Below are 22,145 nucleotides of genomic sequence, written 5' to 3' on the forward strand. Positions count from 1 at the left end.
AGTAGCATTCACAAATGTTGTTTAATTGTTCTGATGCATTATGGAACTTGGATTGACCAGCTCTGTTCTACTTATTTATAATTACCTATTTAAGGCAATGAGATTCTCCCTGCAGCATCATTTATAATACATATAGGGGGGTATTAAATTTAGCTGCGAAAAGTCGGAATTTTCGCATGTTTCAATTATCCAAATATTCAATTATAAAAACTTTTTGACGGTGCGAAAAGTCTTTGTAAAAAAACGTGGATAAAAAAAGTGCAGAATTGGGGTTTAGGGGTGCAGGTTTAAAAAAAATAGTCTGCACCCCTGGGAATGTCATTTGAAAATAAACTGTGTCAAAAAAAGTAAAAAAAAAAAAAAAAATCAGGACACCCCAAAAAATGTACTTAATTTTGAGGTAAAAAAAAAAAATAGGGAACACACTTCTAAAATAGCCAAATTAAATTCAGAGGGCTCCCCAAGTATGCGGCAGGTGTTTTCTTCATTGCGGCAGGTGTATATTTGCAGGATTTGAAAAAATCATTTTAGGGACTTAAAAATATGCTTACCCCCATTTTCATATACCCCAAATTTGATAGGAATAGTTATTTTTATAAAAAAAAAAAAAATCTAAGTGCTATTATTCATCACTTCTTCATAGCCGCAAAAAAACACCTGCCGCGGCTATTTAAAAACCCTAATTACCTTCAGCAGGGAAAAACGGGGGGTACCAACAGTGATCTTTCACGTCAGGACATCATTAGGGGGGTCCCAGGATGAATTCCCTGAAAATTCCCCTATTTTTCCCGATACCTTTCCGCAGGCTCCTGTTTTCGCCGGCTCCAAATTGAATACGGGGATAAAGCGGGCACGCGCCAGATACTTTATCCCCAGAAAAGCTCTGATGTAGAGCGAAAAGTCCAGCACGGACATTTCGCTCCCTAATTGAATATGACCCATAGAAACAAAGTCTGATGACCACTACCAACCCCCTCCCCACCATCACCATCCTATTGTAATTACTGTGGTTCCCATACTTTCTTGAACCATGGCGCCCTAGACATAACACCCCTAGGCCAAAAGTTTCTTATTGAGAAATTCAGTAAAAATAAAATGAAGTTGTGCTTTGCTATCATCCTTAAGGTGCCCATACACGGGACGATTTTTTATACGATATGGCCAGTTACGACAGGTTGGACAGACCAATCGTGTGAAAATAGGTGTATTTTGTGTGCTCTGCGACCCCGATGCACGTCCCCGCCGTCGTCTAGTTGGATCGCAGATCAGATGGTTTTGCAGAGAGATCTCAACCGATCGTGTACGATGTGACACATTGCTATGCATCTTATCCTATGATCGTAACGATCAGTTGTACACCATTTGACCACATCTCATGAAAAATTTAAATGGAACAATTTCAAGGGCAATTGTACAACTCACTAGTGATGTCAGTGGGAGTGCTTTTGGCTCTGATAGAGCCAAAAGCACTCCTGGGGACCCTACCGCAAGGTCTCATCGCAAGCCCGATGGTTTTGGCCGCTCGCATAAGCAGTGGTGGTCACCCACAGCTATGCGAGCGGCCAGGAGGCCGCTCCAATTTTAGGTAGGAGGGCCCTGATTCAGAGCGAGCGCTCTTGTCAGAGCTTCCGGCTCTGAATCAGGCCCTCTGTGAGGAGACCTGGAAAACATGCACTGTTAGTGCTTCCTGAGGAATGAGTTTGGGAAACACTGTTATAGTGCCTTTGTCGAATACATATGTTAATAATATTATTCCCAGCTCTCCAGTGTATTTTTATTCATTTATTTTATAAAAGAATAATCAGCTATACAAATGGCCACAACGTTATACACTTTCGAAATTTGATGAGTGATTGCACACATAAAGCAATTTAAATTTTATAGTTCCTTAAATAAATATCATGGAAAACTCTGTGTTGCCGAAGACTGAAGCATGCAAATTAGACACGTATCAGCTGACATGTGAGCTGTAATGTAACTAGGTTGATTGATTAATGATACATCCTTGTTTAAAACATGGAACTGGACAGATTGAGAATCAATGCAGCTATATTGCATTCCAGCAAGATAGCTGTCATTTGTGGAAGCGGTATGAAATACCGCCGGTCGCATGGCCGGGAGTTCAAATCCCGGTAGCGTCAGGCAGACAAATGAAGAGATCGCTGCAGAGGGAGCCCGACAGTGCTGGAAATCCCGATCGTCCGTAGGTGAGTACTTACTAACCTAACCCTCCTTAGGAATGCCTAACCCTAACCTCCCCCCCCTGTGCCTAACCCTAACCCCCCCTTACCCGCTGCCTAAACCTAAGTCCCCCGGGGGGTGTCTGACCATAACCTCCCCCCGGGGGTGCCTAACCCTCCCTCCCCCTAGCCTAACCCTCCCGGGGGGTGTCTAGCCCTAAGTCCCCCCCGGAGCCCCTAACCTAACCCTCCCCCCCCCTGCGGCTGTCCGCTCGCGGCGCCCGGCATCCCTTCGATCGGGATGCCGGGCGCCGGTATCCCGGCGTCGGAAAAGTGACAGGTGTCTAGATTTAGACGCCTGTCATTTAACCCTCACTGGGATAAAACAGTCGGGAAGCCGGCTGTCGGGCTTACGTCAGCCGGCTGCCCGATTGCATCCCGTCATTTGTGTATGAACGTGTGAGAACTGTGTGTTAAAGGTAAACTAAAAAGCCAACATTCCTAATTATACGTACTGTTATTGTGTAATTCATATATCATTTTACTTATATAACATTGATACTCTTTTGACAGGACCAGGACAAGCTTGCTGTACAGTAGTAGACAATGCAATTATCTGATTTCTCTTCCAGAAATGGGACATTTTCCACAGACCCAGTATTGTTTTGTGAAGCCACATACAGGTTTTAAAAATCTGTATTATATAATGGCAATGTATTTATTGTGAGCCTAGCATGGCCTTTATCACAGACAATATAGGGGGCAATTCAGGTAGCAGCACGATTCGCCAGCCAGCTATTTGTTCCCATAGAGCAACACTGTTGATCCTACTGTAGTAGGTGTATATGTGCGCAGCTGAATATCACCGCCCCTATAGGCTGATTCCCGCCCACTTTGTCATGCATTAAAATGTGCTACCAGTATTATCGATTATAATGGGATAGACACAAAGCAGAATCAGCTTATACAAATATTTACAGACTTATTGCTATAGTACATGTGGGCTTTTTCTTGTGTTTTTATCCATCTTTCCAGCTTGTGTGAGAACAAGCCTTACCTATCTCTGTACTAAGGAGTGTTTCCAGTGTACATGCTCTCGTGTCTGGTATAAATTTGTCAAAATTCATAATAATTGATTGAATATCGACATACAGCATGTCAACATTCATTTCACTGATGAAAAGTCAACATGATTAGAATTTTGAACTAAAAAAAAAGTCCCTGGTGGTCTAGTACTGTAGCAGGTGGTCGACCTAGTACGGCGGCGCTGGAGTCTGGCAGCCAGATGACGATGACTTACAGCGGATCCAGCAGCGCTTCTGGTATATCGCTATTCCTAACCCTAACCTCCCCTCCCATAGCCTAACCCTAGTGCCTAACTCTAACCCTCCTCTCTCATTGCCTAACCCTCCTCTCCCGCTGCCTAACCCTCCTCTCCCGCTGCCTAACCCTCCTCTCTCATTGCCTAACCCTCCTCTCCCGTTGCCTAACCCTCCTCTCCCATTGCCTAAGCCTAACCCTCCTCTCCCATTGCCTAACCCTCCTCTCTCGCTGCCTAACCCTCCTCTCCCGTTACCTAACCCTCCTCTCTCATTGCCTAACCCTCCTCTCCCGTTGCCTAACCCTCCTCTCCCATTGCCTAACCCTCCTCTCCCATTGCCTAACCCTCCTCTCCCGCTGCCTAACCCTCCTCTCTCATTGCCTAACCCTCCTCTCCCGTTACCTAGCCCTCCTCTCTCATTGCCTAAGCCTAACTCTCCTATACCAGTGTCTAACCCTAACCTTCCTCTCACGCTGCCTAACCCTATGCTATCCATGCAGAATATCGACATTTCAGATGTTGACATTTTGAACATATCGACATTCTGCATGTGATCTGTTCAATGTCGACATTTTAACACTGTTGACATCATAACTGTCCAGATTGTGGTGGCGACGTTATGAATGTCATTATGACTACATCCCCATGTTTGCTGCACCATGAAAGACTAATGCTGGCCATACACCTACACGATTTCGGGACGATTGCCTGATTTTCGATGCGTCGTACGATGAATCGTGTATTTTTAAAGTAGGATACGATCCGATGCGCGCTCCCGCAGCTCCTAAAACCTATCGTATGATCAGATGTGCAGCCCATATGATCCATCGTATCGTGTGCAGATTGTACTGTGTATTTTGTGCATGCGATGCATCGTGCGTCCATTCATGTCATTTCAATGACTTTTCCCTGATGAGCGCGTGAGGCACACGATCGATCATACGACAGGTCCTGTGCAGAGAAAAACAACAAATTGTGCCGCCGGGACTGCCAGGGAGCTCCAGGGAGTCGTGAGGTGAATCTTATCTAATGCTGGTCGTGCAGGTGTATGGCCAGCATTACATGATAAGATATTGTAGCACTTCAAATTGTTGCTTCAGGCCAATATATAAAATAATTATTCTTAGTTGGTGGAAATAATAATGTCCAGGACTTTGGGTGCATTGTACTATAGATTGTTAAATGTTCAATTATAAAAAGTGTATTTGTAATGATTACTTTAGTCAGCATAATTGACCTCTGAGTGTTTACCTACATAAAGAGTACAACAATGATCCATGTACTTACAGCTGTATCATACTTTTATTTCAGTTTATGCAGAAAGAAAGCTATTTAATTGCATACTATATCATTATAGTTACCATACTTCATGTTGTACAAATGTTTAGTGTATAATATTTCAAAATAAAACCTGCATTACGTTACTGCATTCATTGTTGCGTAGCATTAAGCATTGTTGCAATTGCAATGTAATTTGTGTTTAGTTGCAATGCTCCCGGACTATCTGTAGAGAGCATCTATTTTCAAATGGTACAGAAGGGTCCTTTGTCTTCAGGGACGTAACTAGGGTGGTGCTGCCGGTGGCGCTGCAGAGCGCAGCAACCCTGAGGGCGGAACCGGCCAACCACCGCAATCACTATTCGCCATTCGCCCGCTATTCGCCAGGCGCCCGTTGCTACATATATATATATATATATTACACTGCTCTTACACTGCAGTGCACCCCCTCACCCCTGCCCTGTAGCTCCGAGTCTTCACACCCTAGGAACTGTCGGAGGAGAGGTGTCATGACGTCTCTCCTCCCACAGTTCCTAGAATGAGGGCTCGGAGCTGCTGGGTAAGGTGGGCACTGTGCAGTAAGCGGTGCGTCATCCAGCAGAAAGTCACAGTGACAGGTCCCCCGACGATGTCCAGCACAGCAGCCCCAGCAGGTCCCCATTTACTACCAGGCCCGACGTCCAGCAGCAGTTGTGTGCATATAAAATACATGTTCATTTACAGTAAAGAGCCTGGGGAGGGTTCAAAATTACAGACTTATATTAGGGGCATATGTATCAAAGGTTGATGTGAGATAAAATTGTGAAATAGACATCACCAACCAATCAGCTCCAAACTATAATTTCTTAAACAAAGCCTGCAAAATGTAAGTTAGAAGCTGATTGGTTGGTGATATATAACTCACATCAAGCTTTGATACATATGTCCCTAAAGTGTTATATATTTATATACACATACACACACACGGTGTGTAAAATAAGTTTTGAACACATCAACATTTTTCCCAGTAAATATATGTGTAATGGGGCTATTGTAATTAAATTTTCACAAAATGTCAGCAACAACCCATGCAATCCACACATGCAAAGAAATCTAACCATAGAGGTCCATAAACTTAAGTTATATGTAATAATGTGAAACGACACAGGGAAAAAGTATTGAACACATGAACAAAGGGATGTGCAAAACGGCATGGAAAGCCAAGACACCAGCTGAAATCTATCAGTAATTAGAAGGCAACCCTGCCCCTTGTCAGTGCAAATTAATATAAGATGGTTCAGTCCCAACTGATGGCCTGTAAAAAGGTGTCTCATCACCATGGTGTCACACAAGAAACATCTCATGATGGGTAAAAGCAAAGAGCTCTCTCAAGACCATTAGCAACCTTATTGTTGCAAAACACACTGAATGCATTGGTTACAAAAGGATTTCTAAATGTCAGGGCTGCCGACACTTGAGACTCCTGGAGGGAGGCAGGCCTACTAGGCACAATAAACGGGTGGTCTTAGGAATGACCTTTCCATGAAACTCAGTAGCACAGAATAAAAGTAAAATGGAATTTATTCACATAAGAAATATAAACGGCAAGGTCTCAAATAAAGTCTCAAACAGCATAGAGGTTCACATATGCAATAATATGTATAGGAGAGAATTCCCAAATATACATATAAGCAGTCTTTAGCATATAAGAACTAAAGTGGTAGAGAACCCCGAGTCCAGAATGAGGCTAACACCTCAGGATAACATTAAGGACCTTTGTCAGGGTAGAACCCTGTAGTAATAGAAATCCGGAGCAGAGCGGACCCTGCAGAATAATATAGTTCCGGGACAGGACCGAGCTCTGCGGTGCAGTGAGAGATGAAGCAAACTTGAGCCTTGTGGAGTAGTGAAGTCGGAGCAGGGTTAAGCCCTGTAAGACAATGAGATTCCAGGACAGGGTTAAGCCCTGCGGCGTGGCTAGAGTTCGGAGCGGGGTTGAGCCCCATGATGCAGAAAGGATTGTAGCGGGGTTGAGCCCCGTGATGCGGAGAAGATTGTAGCGAGGTTGAGCCCAGTGACGCGGGGAAGATTGTAGCGGGGTTGGGCCCTGTGATGCAGAGAAGATTGTAGCGGGGTTGAGCCCCGGGATGCAGAGAAGATTGTAGCGGGGTTGAGCCCCGGGATGCAGAGAAGATTGTAGCGGGGTTGAGCCCTGTGATGAAGAGAAGATTGTAGCGGGGTTGAGCCCCAGGATGCAGAGAAGATTGTAGCGGGGTTGAGCCCCGTGATGCGAAGAAGATTGTAGTGGGGTTGAGCCCCGTGATGCGGAAAAGATTGTAGCAGGGTTGGGCCCCGTGATGCAGAGAAGATTGTAGCGGGGTTGAGCCCCGTGATGCAGAGAAGATTGTAGCAGGGTTGGGCCCTGTAATGTGGCTAGGGTTCGGAGCGGGGTTGAGCCCCGTGATGCAGAGATGACACTGTAACGTTGCAGTTGACAACTGTAACAAGGATGAGTTCAATATCCACAGGAACGGAAAGACAACAGGCAAAGTAAATAGTACAGCAAAATTGTGACACTGCAGTGATGGAGCAATCAGCAATACTTAGGCAATAGGAATGCTGGGCCCTGTAGTGCAGCGGGTGACTGACATCAGAAGTTCATTTGGAATACAACAAAGTCCACAGCAATCCACAGGCACATCGGGGATCTGGCAGGAGTCCAAGAAAAGACCTGAAAGCAACGTTGCACAGACACTGAGACACAGCTAGTAACAGGCTTTATACTAGAGGTCTGTGATCCATAGGAAGTTTCAGAACATGTGACCCAAATGGAATCAGGTTTGAAATAATGAGCAATCTAGGAATCCCACAACCTGACGACACCTAGGAACAGATGATCACTTTAACACTCTATCCCCTGAATGAGAAGCATGCCAGCAAGCAGGATAGCTCCTCCAACGACCAAAATGGAACTTTGGCAAAAGTAGTCTATCATTATGTACTGAAATAGTCGCAGTCCTGACACTAAATTTCTGATTGTTCCAGTGAACACTGTTGGGGCTATAATCCAGAAGTGGAAATAACACTTTCACCATAAACCGGCCACTACCAGGTGCTCCTCGCAAGATTTCTGACAGAGGAGTGAAAAGAATTATCAGAAGAGTTGTCCAAGAGCCAAGGACCACGTGTGGAGAGCATTAGGAAGACCTGGAATCAGCAGGTACAATTGTTTCAATGAAAACAATAAGTAATGCACTCAACTGCCATGGCCTTTATGCACGTTCACCACGCAAGACTCCATTGCTGAAGTAAAAGCATGTTGAAGCTTGTTTAAAGTTTGCTGCACAACATTAGGACAAGCCTGTGAAATACTGGGAGAATATAGTCTGGTCAGATGAGACCAAAATTGCCATAATACACACCATGTTGGGAGGAGAAATGGCACTGCACATCAACCCAAAAACACCATACCAGCAGTGAAGTTTGGAGGTGGAAACATAATGGTGTGAGAATGTTTTTCAGCATATGGTACTTGCAGACTTCATATGATTGAAGGAATAATGAATGGAAAAATGTACCGAGATATTCTTGATAAAAATCTGCAGCCATCTACCAAGATGCTGAAGATGAAACGAGGGTGGACATTTCAGCAAGACAATGATCCCAAACACACAGCCAAGGACTCTCTCATTGGTTTCATAGAAAGAAAATAAAGCTGCTAGAATGGCCCAGCCAATCACGTGACTTGACTCCAATTGAAAATCTATGGAAAGAACTAAAGATCAGAGAGCCTGATTCAGACCCGATAGCAAGCGCTGTGCGCTCGCAACTGGGTTGATGGTGGGCCAGTGCGCATGCGCGAGACCCGGAATGCGACGGGCACTCCGTCGCTCCGGGTCTCGCAACAAAGGGGGCGAGCTGTCGATGTTGAGTGACAGCTCGCCCCCTTTGGTGGGCGGGCGGGGGGCGGCCCTACTGACATCACAAGTGATGTCAGTGGAAGAGATTTCGGCTGTTAGAGCCGAAATCTCTCTGGGGCTTGTGGCAACAAGACCCTACCACAAGGGTCTCATCGCAAGCCAAGTCAAGACCATCGCGACCATCTTCCTGGCCACTCGCTATAGCTGTGGGTGGTCACCCACAGCTATGCGAGCGGCCACGAGGCCGTTCTAAAAAAAAAAAAATAGCCCGGCCCTGAGAGCGCTCTGTCAGAGCGACCGGCTCTGAATCAGGGCCAGAGTTCATAGAAGAGGCTCACGGAACCTTCAAGATTTGAAGACTGTTTGCGTGGAAGAATGGGCGTCTTGAAGCTGTCATTACCAACAAAGGCTTTTGTACGAAGTATTAAATAAATATCAGTAAGCGTGTTCAATACTTTTTCCCTGTCTCATTGCACATTATTACACAACTTAATTTATGGACATCTATGGTTTGATTTATTTGCATGTGAGGATTGCATGGGTTGTTGCTGACATTTGGTTAAAATTTCATTACAATAGCCCCATTACAAATATATTTACTGAGAAAAATGTTGATGTGTGGGGGGGCACCGATGCTATTTCTCACACAGGGCACCAAAATATCTAGTTACTGCTCTGTTTGTCTTTATCACCGATTGACCAGTTCTCTGGCCAAATGTGGTAATATACAGAACGCCAGACTAGTTGTTCACTAGAATGGACAATCAATCAGAATGCAAAGAATAGGATATACACTACCAGTGGCATAACTAGGGTCTTTGGAGCCCAGGGCAAATTGAAGGCGCCCCCCCTTTACCCCCCACACATGTGGTGAGCAGCAAAAAATGGGTGTGGCCAAATACTGAATGGGTGTGATCACTGCAAATGGGGTGTGTCAACATGACATGCCCCCCAGTTCTCATCACTCTGGGAACATTCCTTTCCATTTTATATGCTCCTTATCTATACGTACGTTTCTACACAATCAGGCATCTTCCGGACGATGTGACCTACATGAATAGTGAATACCGACTGAAGACGCCGTCTTCCCAGGGAGCAGGGCCGGTTCTATAATTACGCATGGTACGCAGCCGCGTAGGGCGCCACATAGTTAAGGGCGCCGCGACCATGCTGATTCATTACTTGATTAAACAATAGAGCCAGCAGGAAATGCAGATTGCAGGCAGACTGTGTCACAGTGACAGTGCTGCAAACGCGGTTGTAATGGGCAGCTGTCGGATTGCATGCAAGGGGCAACGTGAAGTCATGACGTCACGTTGCAAGGCCGCAGGCACATCACGATAACTGGGCTAGGGCGGAAGCCGCGTCCCGCATTTGGTTATTGGCGCCAGTGGTAATCTTACTGCTGCTACTGCCAGTACTGTCCTGTGGGCTGGAGCGGCAGATCCACCCACCCGGGCCTCCAGTCGCCGTTATCGGGATTTGGGAAGGGTATCCACATCCCTCCTGTCCCAGGGCTGCCAGCTGGTAAGTTTATACAACAGTGTCCAGAGGCGGGCTGGGCCGGGGGGCAGGTGACATCTGTCCCCCGGGCCGGTACAATTTGTCACTAAGAGGGAATGCAGGAATGCATTGCATGTACATGCCTGACGGCCAACAGAGAGTGCTCTGCTCCCCAGCTGCTCTGATTGTATGTGTAAGCCAATTAGAGTCAGGGCCGTAAGGGGGAGGTAGGGGGCGCGACGGCCGCTGCTGCTACTCCATGTGCAGACCTCTGAAGTGCCGGACACCTGCCGCGATGCATAATTTGCTAGTGGTGCGCCCAGTGGCTGGCTGCTGGCTCTGGTTACCAATGAGTCCTCTCCTCATGCTGAGTATGCCGGGGGCGAACGGCGCTGGTGCTGCGATAGGAGTGAGGGGTTAGGATGTTGTTACATCATAAAGTCTCCTTCACCATCCAAGAAGAACAGCCTGCATGCAAGAGGAGCGAACACGCACCACCCTGGCAAGCCCTAGTCAAGCCCCAGCAGCAATCAGAAGACAACAAGAGGATGAAGCTAAGAAACATATAAGTAAAGAAAAAAATAAGGGGACACAAGATTACTAAACATATACTGTATAAGGGCAAGGTGGTCTTGGGGAACAGACTGCAAATACATATATATTGTAAGGCATGTAGGTGGGGCACAAATGCAAAACATACAGTATATAAGTGGTGGTGGTGGTGGGGGGTTCCTGGAACACAAATTACTAAAACATACAGTCAGGTGCATAAATATTGGAACATTGACAGAATTTTCAGATTTTGGCCTCTATTCACCACCTCAATGGCTTTGAAATTAAACAAACAAGATGTGCGCTAACTGCAGACTTTCAGATTTAATTTGAGGGTAATTACATCCAAATCAGGTGAACGGTGTAGGAATTACAACGGTTTCTATATGTGCCTCCCACTTTTTAAGGGGCCAAAAGTAATGGGACTATCAACTCAAAAGCTATTTAATGGACAGGTGTGGGCTATTCCCTCGTTATTTCATTATCAATTAAGCAGGTAAAAGGTCTGGAGTTGATTCTAGGTGTGACATTTGCATTTGGAATCAGTTGCTGTCGACTCTCAATATGAGATCCAAAGAGCTGTCACTATCAGTGAAGCAAGCCATCATTAGGCTGAAATATCAAAACAAACCCATCAGAGGGATAGCAAAAACATTAGGTGTGGCCAAATCAACTGGTTGGAACATTCTTAAAAAGAAAGAACGCACCGGAGAGCTCAGCAACACCAAAGACACGGAAGACCATGGAAAACAACTGTGGTGGATGACAGAAGCATTATTTCCCTGGTGAAGAAAAACCCCTTCACAACAGTTGGCCAAATCAAGAACACTCTCCAGGAGGTAGGTGTATATGTGTCAAAGTCAACAATCAAGAGAAGACTTCACAAAAGTGAATATAGAGGGTTCACCACAAGATGTAAACCATTGGTGAGCCACAAAAACAGGAAGACCAGATTAGAGTTTGCCAAACAACATCTAAAAAAGCCATTACAGTTCTGGAACAACATCCTATGGACAGATGTGACAAAGATCAACTTGTACCAGAGTGATGGGAAGAGAGGAGTATGGAGAAGGAAAGGAACTGCTCATGATCCAAAACATACCACCTTATCAGTGAAGCATGGTGGTGGTAGTGTCATGGCGTGGGCATGTATGGCTGCCAATGGAACTGGTTCACTTGTATTTATTGATTATGTGACTGCTGTCAAAAGCAGCAGAATGAATTCTGAAGCGTTTCGGGCAATACTATATGCTCATATTCAGTCAAATGCTTCAGAACCCATTGGACGGCGCTTCACAGTGCAGATGGACAATGACCCGAAGCATACTGCAAAAGCAACCAAAGAGTTTTTTAAGGCTAAAAAGTGGAATGTTATGCAATGGCCGAGTCAATCTCCTGACCTGAATCCAATTGAGCATGCATTTCACTTGATGAAGACAAAACTGAAGGGAAAATGCCCCAAGAACAAGCAGGAACTGAAGACATTTGCAGTAGAGGCCTGGCAGAGCATCACCAGGGATGAAACCCAGCGTCTTTTGATGTCTATGCGTTCCAGACTTCAGGCTGTAATTGCCTGCACAGGATTTGCAACAAAGTATTAAAAAGTGAAAGTTAGATTTAGGATTGTTTAGTTTGTCCCATTACTTTTGGCCCCTTAAAAAGTGGGAGGCACATATAGAAACCGTTGTAATTCCTACACCGTTCACCTGATTTGGATGTAATTACCCTCAAATTAAATCTGAAAGTCTGCAGTTAAAGCACATCTTGTTTGTTTCATTTCTAAGCCATAGTGGTGGTGAATAGAGGCCAAAATATGAAAATTCTGTCAATGTCCCAATATTTATGCACCTGACTGTATATCTGTATAGGTTTCACTTTTAAGCCAATTCATCACTTTGTGCATTTGTTCAATATATTCCCACTTTAGTAAACTCAATGTCCTTTTATGTATTATGCATGCAATTTCCAGAAAATGGGATATTTCTCCATTTTGGATCCAAAACTACTATGACCTTTTTTATTTACTCATTTTATTGCCGCACTTTAATGTCCCTCTGAACCCTCCATGTGCCCCTTATGTGCCATCGGACCACTCAACATGCTCCATATGTGCCACTAAATCCCTACATATGCCCCTTACGTGCCATCAGATCCTTTCATGTGCCTCTTTTGTTCCATCATATCCTTTCACATGCTCCTTATGTGCCTTCAGATCTCTCAACAAGCACCTTATGTGCCATCAAACCCTTATGTGCCATCAGATACTTCCATTTGCCCCTTATGTGCCATCAAAACCATTCATGTGCCCCTTATGTGCCATCATTTTCTTCCATGTGCCCCTTATATGCTGCCAGACCCCACCACATGCCACTTATGTGCCATCAGATCCTTCCATGTGACCTTTATGTGCCATCAGTACCCACCATATGCCCCTTTATAAACAGCTTACTTTAAATATCATCACCTGGCTTGTATTATTGTCCTAGTGTGGGTGACAGTCTGAGCATTAGTACTGATAATAATTTATTTTCCCCATGCAGAGAATATTTATCCTTTTATGCACCCTCATTTTAAAGTTCACTATGGAAGAAGAAATAAACACTCCATCCGACATGTCTCAGAGCAGTGTACAGACTGCTCAATTATTTGTCAGCGCATCATAAAGAAAAGGATGGCAAATCAGACCATGATAGTTACAAATTTGTAGTGTGTGTATGTATGTATATATATTATACAAAATATATACAAAATTCCAGATGGGTGGCACTCTCATTACAATAGTTCACAGCCCTGGTGACCTCCATAGGTACCCCTTGCTTGAGTCCAAATACAGACCAACTTGCGGCAGGACTCAGTTATATAAAACTCAAATCCCTGCCTTTTTTTTTTAGTTTTAAACACCTGACTGCTGCCATGAGTTGGTCTGTATATGTGTGTGTGTATATATAATACTATTTTTCATATATTTGGCTATTTAAACTACACTTACTCACAAACCAGGCCTACAGGGTCTTTCGTGAAGCCTGTTTTTCCATTACAATGCGCTGGTAGAAAAGTCGAGGCCGCTTACATGTCTCTGCACCCCAGACTGAAAGTTGCCAGCCAGCCCCTGACAGTGTCAGACTGCAGTAAAATACAGACTAATATCAAGTGAAGATGTGCTGGCCTGGGGCTGGGCTTAAACATGCTAATGTTGTGGTTTTATTGATATATCTATAAGATATATATCGTCACCAAAAAGAATTTGACCCTAGGCTATCATATAGCTATATTTTATCTAATTATTGGGCTTAAACATGCTAATGGTGTGGTTTTATAGATATACACCATTAGCATTTTTAAGCCCTATAATTAGATAAATATAGCTACCGTATATACTCGAGTATAAGCCGAGTTTTTCAGCACAAAAAATGTGCTGAAAAAGTACCCCCTCGGCTTATACTCGAGTCAAGTGTAGCGCTGACCGGACGGAGTTCGGTCAGCGCTACACACTGCCAAACACACAGCCGCCGGAGCCGGCAGCTGCGTGTTTGGTGTAATCAGCAGCCGCTGAGAGTCTGTCAGACTCTCAGCGGCTGCTGCTGCTCCCACTGCGGGAGCCATCTTCCGGCTCCCGCAGTGGGTGATGGGAGACAAGTCGTCATGACGACGTCTCTCCCATGCAAAGCGGCCGGAGGAGCGGACAGCGGCGGGACCAGGAGCGGGAGTTTAAGGTAAGTGTTTATTTTTTTTTTATTCTTTTCACGTCTCTCTCTACTGGGGGGGGGACTACAGGGGGCACTACCAGGGGGCGATGACTACAGGGGGCACTACCAGGGGGCGATTACTACAGGGGGCACTACCAAGGGGCATTATCAGGGGGCGATTACTACAGGGGGCACTAAAAGGGGGGAATACTACAGGGGGCACTACCAGGGGGGGATTACTACAGGGGGCACTAAAAGGGGGGATTACTACTGGGGTTACTACCAGGGGGGGATTACTACTGGAGGCACTGAAAGGGGGGATTACCACTGGGGGCACTACCAGGAGGGATTACTACTGGGGGCACTACCAGCTGCTGCCATTTCCCACACTAGGCTTATACTCGAGTCAGTAAGTTTTCCCAGTTTTTTGGGGTAAAAGTAGGTACCTCGGCTTATATTCGGGTCGACTTATACTCGAGTATATACGGTACATGATAGCCTAGGGTCAAATTATTTTTTGTGAGGATATATAATAGATATATCTATAGATAAATATAGCTGTAGTGAGGCCATGCCCCATTTTTGGGATTTAACAAACAAAAATGTGAGGTATATAAAACACATAGTCAGGTCCATAAATATTGGGACATTGACAGAATTTTCAGATTTTGACCTCTATTCACCACCACAATGGTTTTGAAATGAAACAAACAAGATGTGCTTTAACTGCAGACTTTCAGATTTAATTTGAGGGTAAGTACATCCAAATCGGGTGAACGGTGTAGGAATTACAACAGTTTCAATATGTGCCTCCCACTTTTTAAGGGGCCAAAAGTAATGGGACTATCAACTCAAAAGCTATTTCATGGACAGGTGTGGGCTATTCCCTCGTTATTTCATTATCAATTAAGCAGGTAAAAGGTCTGGAGTTGATTCTAGGTGTGACATTTGCAATCAGTTGATGTCAACTCTCAATATAAGATCCAAAGAGCTGTCACTATCAGTGAAGCAAGCCATCATTAGGCTGAAAAATGAAAACAAACCCATCAGAGAGATTGCAAAAACATTAGGTGTGGCCAAATCAACTGTTTGGAACATTCTTAAAAAGAAAGAACGCACCAGAGAGCTCAGCAACACCAAAAGACCCGGAAGACCATGGAAAACAACTGTGGTGGATGATAAAATAATTATTTCCCTGGTGAAGAAAAACCCCTTCACAACAGTTGGCCAAATCAAGAACACTCTCCAGGAGGTAGATGTATATGTGTCAAAGTCAACAATCAAGAGAAGACTTCACAAGAGTGAATATAGAGATGTAAACCATTGGTGAGCCACAAAAACAGGAAGACCAGATTAGAGTTTGCCAAACAACATCTAAAAAAGCCATTACAGTTCTGGAACATCCTATTGACAGATGAGACAAAGATCAACTTGTACCAGAGTGATGGGAAGAGAAGAGAAGGAAAGGAACTGCTCATGATCCAAAACATACCACCTCATCAGTGAAGCATGGTGGTAGTAGTGTCATGGCGTGGGCATGTATGGCTGCCAATGGAACTGGTTCCCTTGTATTTATTGATGATGTGACTGCCGACAAAAGCAACAGAATGAATTCTGAAGTGTTTCGGGCAATATTATATGCTCATATTCAGTCAAATGCTTCAGAACTCATTGGACAGCGCTTCACAGTGCAGATGGACAATGACCCGAAGCATACTGCAAAAGCAACCAAAGAGTTTTTTAAGGCTAAAAAGTGGAATGTTATGCAATGGCCAAGTCAATCCCCTGACCTGAATCCGATTGAGCATGCATTTCACTTGATGAAGACAAAACTGAAGGGAAGATGCCCCAAGAACAAGCAGGAACTGAAGACATTTGCAGTAGAGGCCTGGCAGAGCATCACCAGGGATGAAACCCAGCGTCTGGTGATGTCTATGCGTTCCAGACTTCAGGCTGTCATTGCCTGCAAAGGATTTGCAACAAAGTATTAAAAAGTGAAAGTTAGATTTAGGATTGTTTAGTTTGTCCCATTACTTTTGGCCCCTTAAAAAGTGGGAGGCACATATAGAAACCATTGTAATTCCTACACCGTTCACCTGATTTGGATGTAATTACCCTCAAATTAAATCTGAAAGTCTGCAGTTAAATCACATCTTATTTGTTTCATTTCAAAGCCATTGTGGTGGTGAATAGAGGACAAAATATGAAAATTCTGTCAATGTCCCAATATTTATGGACCTGACTGTATATACTGTGTATGTATACATATATATATATGTATATATATATGTGTGTGTGTATAAATATATATAAACAACCAGGACAGAGCGGCACTCAGCGGCTGTAAATTTCGTGAATCAACTTAGGTGTTTATTCTCAACGTTTCGGGGTATGAATCCCCGTCATCAGGATATAAAAAAACAGTGTACAGTGCTGAAATATATAACAAACATAACCTTTACCTTCACCACCCCCTGCGGCCACACCGGACTCCCGTCAGAGCGTCCACTTCCGGTTCCGGCAAACTCCGGCAGCCGGAAGCTGCGTCATTCTGGGCTGGGTTGTGGCAGCATCAGATATAGTCATGGCAACCAAATGCTGACAGTGCATCCATATATGCACTGTGACACATGGTATGCCACAAATAAATACATACAATAAGTGCAGAAAAATTATGATTTAAGATGTGCTGAAACTAGCACAATGGAACATAAGTGTTAAATAGTGTGGAACGATATAAAAAACAGAATGTTGCTTTAAAACTTTATATTAAAAATGCAAAAAATACAAAAAAATGTGAAGGTGAGACATTACCGAATAAAAGCAGCATAAAAAAAAATGTTTAAAACAAAGCAAAAGTCACATTAATATCATACATGTGAACTAATGAAGTCTGCTGCTGGTGATGTGTGCTATACTAAGTGCTAGATATCATGCCACCTAAAAAGATGCATATTACAAAAAATTGGATAAACCCAGAGAGTCATTTAACCCTCGGGGATATAAGGTATCCAGACGGAAGATCCATCTGGATTCTAGCTGCATCCATTTTTTAGGTCTATTACCTCTCCTGATTGAACAAGGGACATGGGACCTCATTCAGAGGCGGTAGTTAGTTGCAAGCGGTCGCACTGTCAGGGTGGCCGCTTGCATCCTGAACAGCCGCCTCCTTGTTGATCGTTAAGCTGTGGGTTACCACCCACAGCTTAACGACCGACCAGGTTGATGGTCGCGATGGTGATCAAGGAACGCCTCCGTTTTGGAAACCACCCCCCCGGCCCGCCTACCAAACGGGGGCAGCTGTCGATCAACATAAACCACAAATCTAGAGGAACATGTAAGAGGCCAGCGAATGTAAAAAAAAATTCCCGTATAGGGATGTCGCACTTCATTGCCTGGGGTTAGATAGTTACAAGTAGTGCACCCCAAGCATTTAAAACAACCGTTTTTCTACTTAAAAAATGTGTAGAGATGGGTTGTTTATTGAATCCAGTAATATCAGTTTTCATGACATAATCTCGTATGTTTTTGCCTCTTGTATAGCTAGGCATCGAGTATTTTGTAGCAGAGGTAAGTCTGGGTCAGCTGCTACCATGAGCCAGAGTTGTTTTACTTTTTTATTTGTGTATTTACTTTGAGTGCTATATTGATTAACCCATGGAATTCAGGGCCTGATTCAGACCCGGTCGCAAGCGCTTAGCGCTTGCAACCGGGTCGATGGTGGCCCAGAGCGCATGTGCACGACGGAGCCGGCTCCATCGTGCGCAGGCGCGAGACCCGGATAGCGACGGGCAATACGTCGCTCCGGGTCTCGCACCAAAGGGGGCGTGCTGTCAATGTTGAGTGACAGCAGGCCCCCTTTGGTGGGCGGGCTGGGGGAGTGGCTGCCCAAACGGAGGCGTTCCCATGTGAACGCCTCCGTCTGGGGCCGGCCCCACTGACATCACGAGTGATGTCAGTGGGAGAGATATCGGCTCTGTTTTGAGCCGAAAGCTCTCTGGGGCTTGCGGCCACTAGACCCTACCACAAGGGTCTCGTCGCAAGCCCGATGGTCGCTCTAAAAAACAAGAAGGCCGGCCTTGATTCAGAGCAAGCGCACTGTCAGAGCGTCCGGCTCTGAATCAGGGCCTCTGGGCCTGATTCAGACCCGGTCGCAAGCGCTGAGCGCTCGTAACTGGGTCGATGGTTGCCCAGAGCGCATGCAAAGGACGGAGCCGGCTCCGTCGTGCTCATTCGCGAGACCTGGATAGCGACGGGCAATCCGTCGCTCTGGGTCTCGCAACAAAGGGGGCGTGCTGTCGATGTTGAGTGACAGCACGCCCCCTTTGGTGGGCGGGCTGGGGGAGTGGCTACCCAAACTGAGGCGTTCCCATTTGAACGCCTCTGTCTGGGGCTGGCCCCACTGTCAGTGGGAGAGATTTCGGCTCTGTAAGAGCCGAAATCTCTCTGGGGCTTGCGGCAACGAGATCCTACCACAAGGGTCTCGTCGCAAGCCCGATGGTCACGACCGTTGCGACAATCTTTCTGGCCGCTCGCTATAGCTGTGGGTGGATACCCACAGCTATGCGAGCGGCCAGGAGGCCGCTCTAAAAAACAAGAAGGCCGGCCCTGATCAGAGCGAGCGCTCTGTCAGAGCGTCCGGCTCTGAATCAGGGCCTCTATTCACTGATGTTTTACATGATGTAGATCCCAAAAGCTGCTCTCTGGGCCTGATTCAGAGCCGAACGCACTGACCAGAGCGCTCGCTCTGAATCAGGGCCCTCCTCCATGAAAATGGAGCGTCCTCCTGGACGCTTGCATAGCTGTTGGTGACCACCCACAGCTTATGTGAGCGTCCATGATGATGGTCGCGATGGTCAAGACCATCGGGCTTGCAACGGAGACCCTGCGGTAGGGTCTCGCTGCCGCAAGCCCTGGAGTGTTTTTGGCTCTATCAGAGCCAAAATCACACCCACTGCCATCACTAGTGATGGCAGTGGGGCCGGCTTCAGACGGTAGGCGTTCCCATGGGAACGCCTCCGTCTGGCAGCCACGCCCACCAAAGGGGGCATGCTGTCAATCAACATCGACAGCAAGCCCCCTTTGGTGCGAGACCCGGAGCGACGGAGAGCCCGTCGCTATCCGGGTCTCGAGCATGCGCACAACGCAGCTCCCTCTGTCATGCGCATGCGCAGTGGGGCAACATCAACCCGCTTGCGAGCGTCCTGCGCTCGTGAGCGGGTCTGAATGAGCCCCTCTGTTCTTAGATAAGGCTTTAGCTTTTTGAGTTCTCTAAGGAGATATCCTCTATTAACACATTTTTTCATCATGTTATTCAATTGTTTCTCCGTTTCCAAGGGGTCACTGGTAATGCGACAAACCCTTAGGAACTGTGAATAAGGAAGGCACTTAGTGGTGGAAAGAAGATGGAAACTGTCGTGCTGCAGAAGAGTATTGCGGTCAGTGGGTTTCACGAACAGAGAAGTCTTAATTGCATCATCACTAATTGAGATGCAGAGGTCTAAAAAATTTATACTGTTCCATTACCAGATCTATTTTTAACATCGATGATTTTTACCAATTCCTGTTCCTCACCACACCAACAGATAAAAAGATCGTCTATATATCTATAGTACAGATTTATCTTGGAGGAAACAGTAATGGATTCAAAAAAGATGGCCCTTTCAACTGTCCACATATATGCATTGGCAAAGGACGGGGCTACTGGTGAGCCCATTGCACATCCGTTTTTTTGACGATAAAATTTCCCATCAAACAAAAAGAAATTATAAGTGTAAAGTCTAATAGAGATATATAAACATCTATATCAGGGCCTACTTATACTGCATTATTGGTAATCAGCTGTCTCACCGCCTCCAGACCTGCTGCGTGAGGAATGCAAGTATATAAACTAGCCACATCAAGAGTGACCAACCAAGCATTATGTTGGAAGACTTTCACCTCCGCCAGTTTTCTGAGAAGCATGTCATGGAGCACACACACGGTCAGATTTGTCAGATGAACGATTTTACCAAAGTTTTGAACGACTGAACGATTTTTGACTGCAAACACATCAGATGTCAGATATCGTTCATCGTTCAGGCATGTCAGATTTTCCTTCAGATATGAACGACTGAACGATTTTTAAATCGTTATCGTTCAGATCTGAAGGAAAAATCTGACCGTGTGTATGCACCATTAGAGTCTTTTAAGTGTGTAAAAGTACTTTGGATACACAGTTGCAAAAACCCATCTAAATACTGAGCAACAGGTTCACACAGAGGCCCTGATCAAGAGCCGGACGCTCTGACAGAGTGCTCGCTCTGAATCAGGGCGTCTTTTTTTTTTTTATGGAGCGGCCTCCTTGTGGTAGGGTCTCGTTGCCGCAAGCCCCAGAGAGCTTTCGGCTCTAACAGAGCCGAAAGCTCTCCCACTGACATCACTTGTGATAGGCCTGCCAGGAGGTCTCTGGCCCTGATTCAGAGCCGCTCGCTCTGAATCAGGGCCGGGCTATTTTTTTTTTTTGAACGACCTCCTGGCTGCTCGCATAGCTGTTTGTGACCACCCACAGCTATAGCGAGCGGCTATAGCAACCCTTGTGGTTGAGCTTCCGGCTCTAATAGAAATGGGTGGTATGCCATGTTGGCACGCCCCATTTCCAGCGGCCATGCCACTTTGGTATGTGATCACGCCCAATTTTTTTTATTTTCTACTGCATGCCTTAGACGTGCAAATACATTTTGTTATGTGTTTGGGTGTGTGAGTGGGGGGCGCCGTTCTTCAACTTGCCCTGGGCTCCAAAGACCCTAGTTACGCCACTGGGTAGGGGGGTAAATAGGACAAGGGAATACTACTTACCGTTCCCGTTGGGATGCCGCTGTCAGTGTATTGACTGCCGGCATACTACACGTCGGTATAACATACCCAATCCGCTCCCTCTCTGCACACACAGGGCCTGATTCAGAGCCGCTTGCAAAAAGCGAGCGCTTGCTCTGAATCAGGGTGACCGCCTTTGTTTTAAATAACTCTGCCTCCTGGCCGCTCGCTAAGCTGTGGGTGACCACCCACAGCTTTAGCGAGCGGCCAGGTGATGGTCACGACCATCGGGCTTGCGTCGAAACCCTTGTGGTAGGATCTCGTCTGCTGCAAGTCCCAGTGAGCTTCCGGCTCTAATAGAGCCGGAAGCTCACTACTGATGTCACTCGTGATGTCAGTTGGGCCGCCCATAAACGGCAGGCGTTGCTGCAGGAATGCCTCCGTTTGTCCAGCTACCCCCCCATCCCGCCCCCCCTATAAAATGGGGCGAGCTGTCGATCAACATCGACAGCCGCCCTGTTTGTAACGAGCCCTGGAGAGAATTTCTCTCTCGCTCTGGGGCTTGCGCACGCCGCACGTGCGCAATGCCCCACAATCGACCCGCTTGCCAGCAGGTCTGAATCAGGCCCACAGTGTCTCCCAGACAGCATCACTGTCTCCCAGACAGCATCACTGCAGGGTCTCCAGTCAGGGTAATGTCTAAATCCCCTTCACGGAGAGGACCCTGACGTCAGTAGCCAGTGTCCAGCGCCATTCCCTGCCATCCAAGTGGGCACACAGGGGGAATATAACCTTGTGGCGAGCGCACAACTTTTTTCTCCTGTCAGTCCGGCAGCAGCAGCTTTATATACGAGGTCCCGACTGTAATTCTCTCCCACCCCATCTCCCCTGCGGCAGCCTGTCACGGGGACGCGCTTACACAGCTCTTCAG

Source organism: Taudactylus pleione, unplaced genomic scaffold (assembly GCF_031769625.1).
Source record: "Taudactylus pleione unplaced genomic scaffold, aTauple2 ptg000270l, whole genome shotgun sequence".
In the NCBI taxonomy this organism is placed as follows: Eukaryota; Metazoa; Chordata; class Amphibia; order Anura; family Myobatrachidae; genus Taudactylus; species Taudactylus pleione.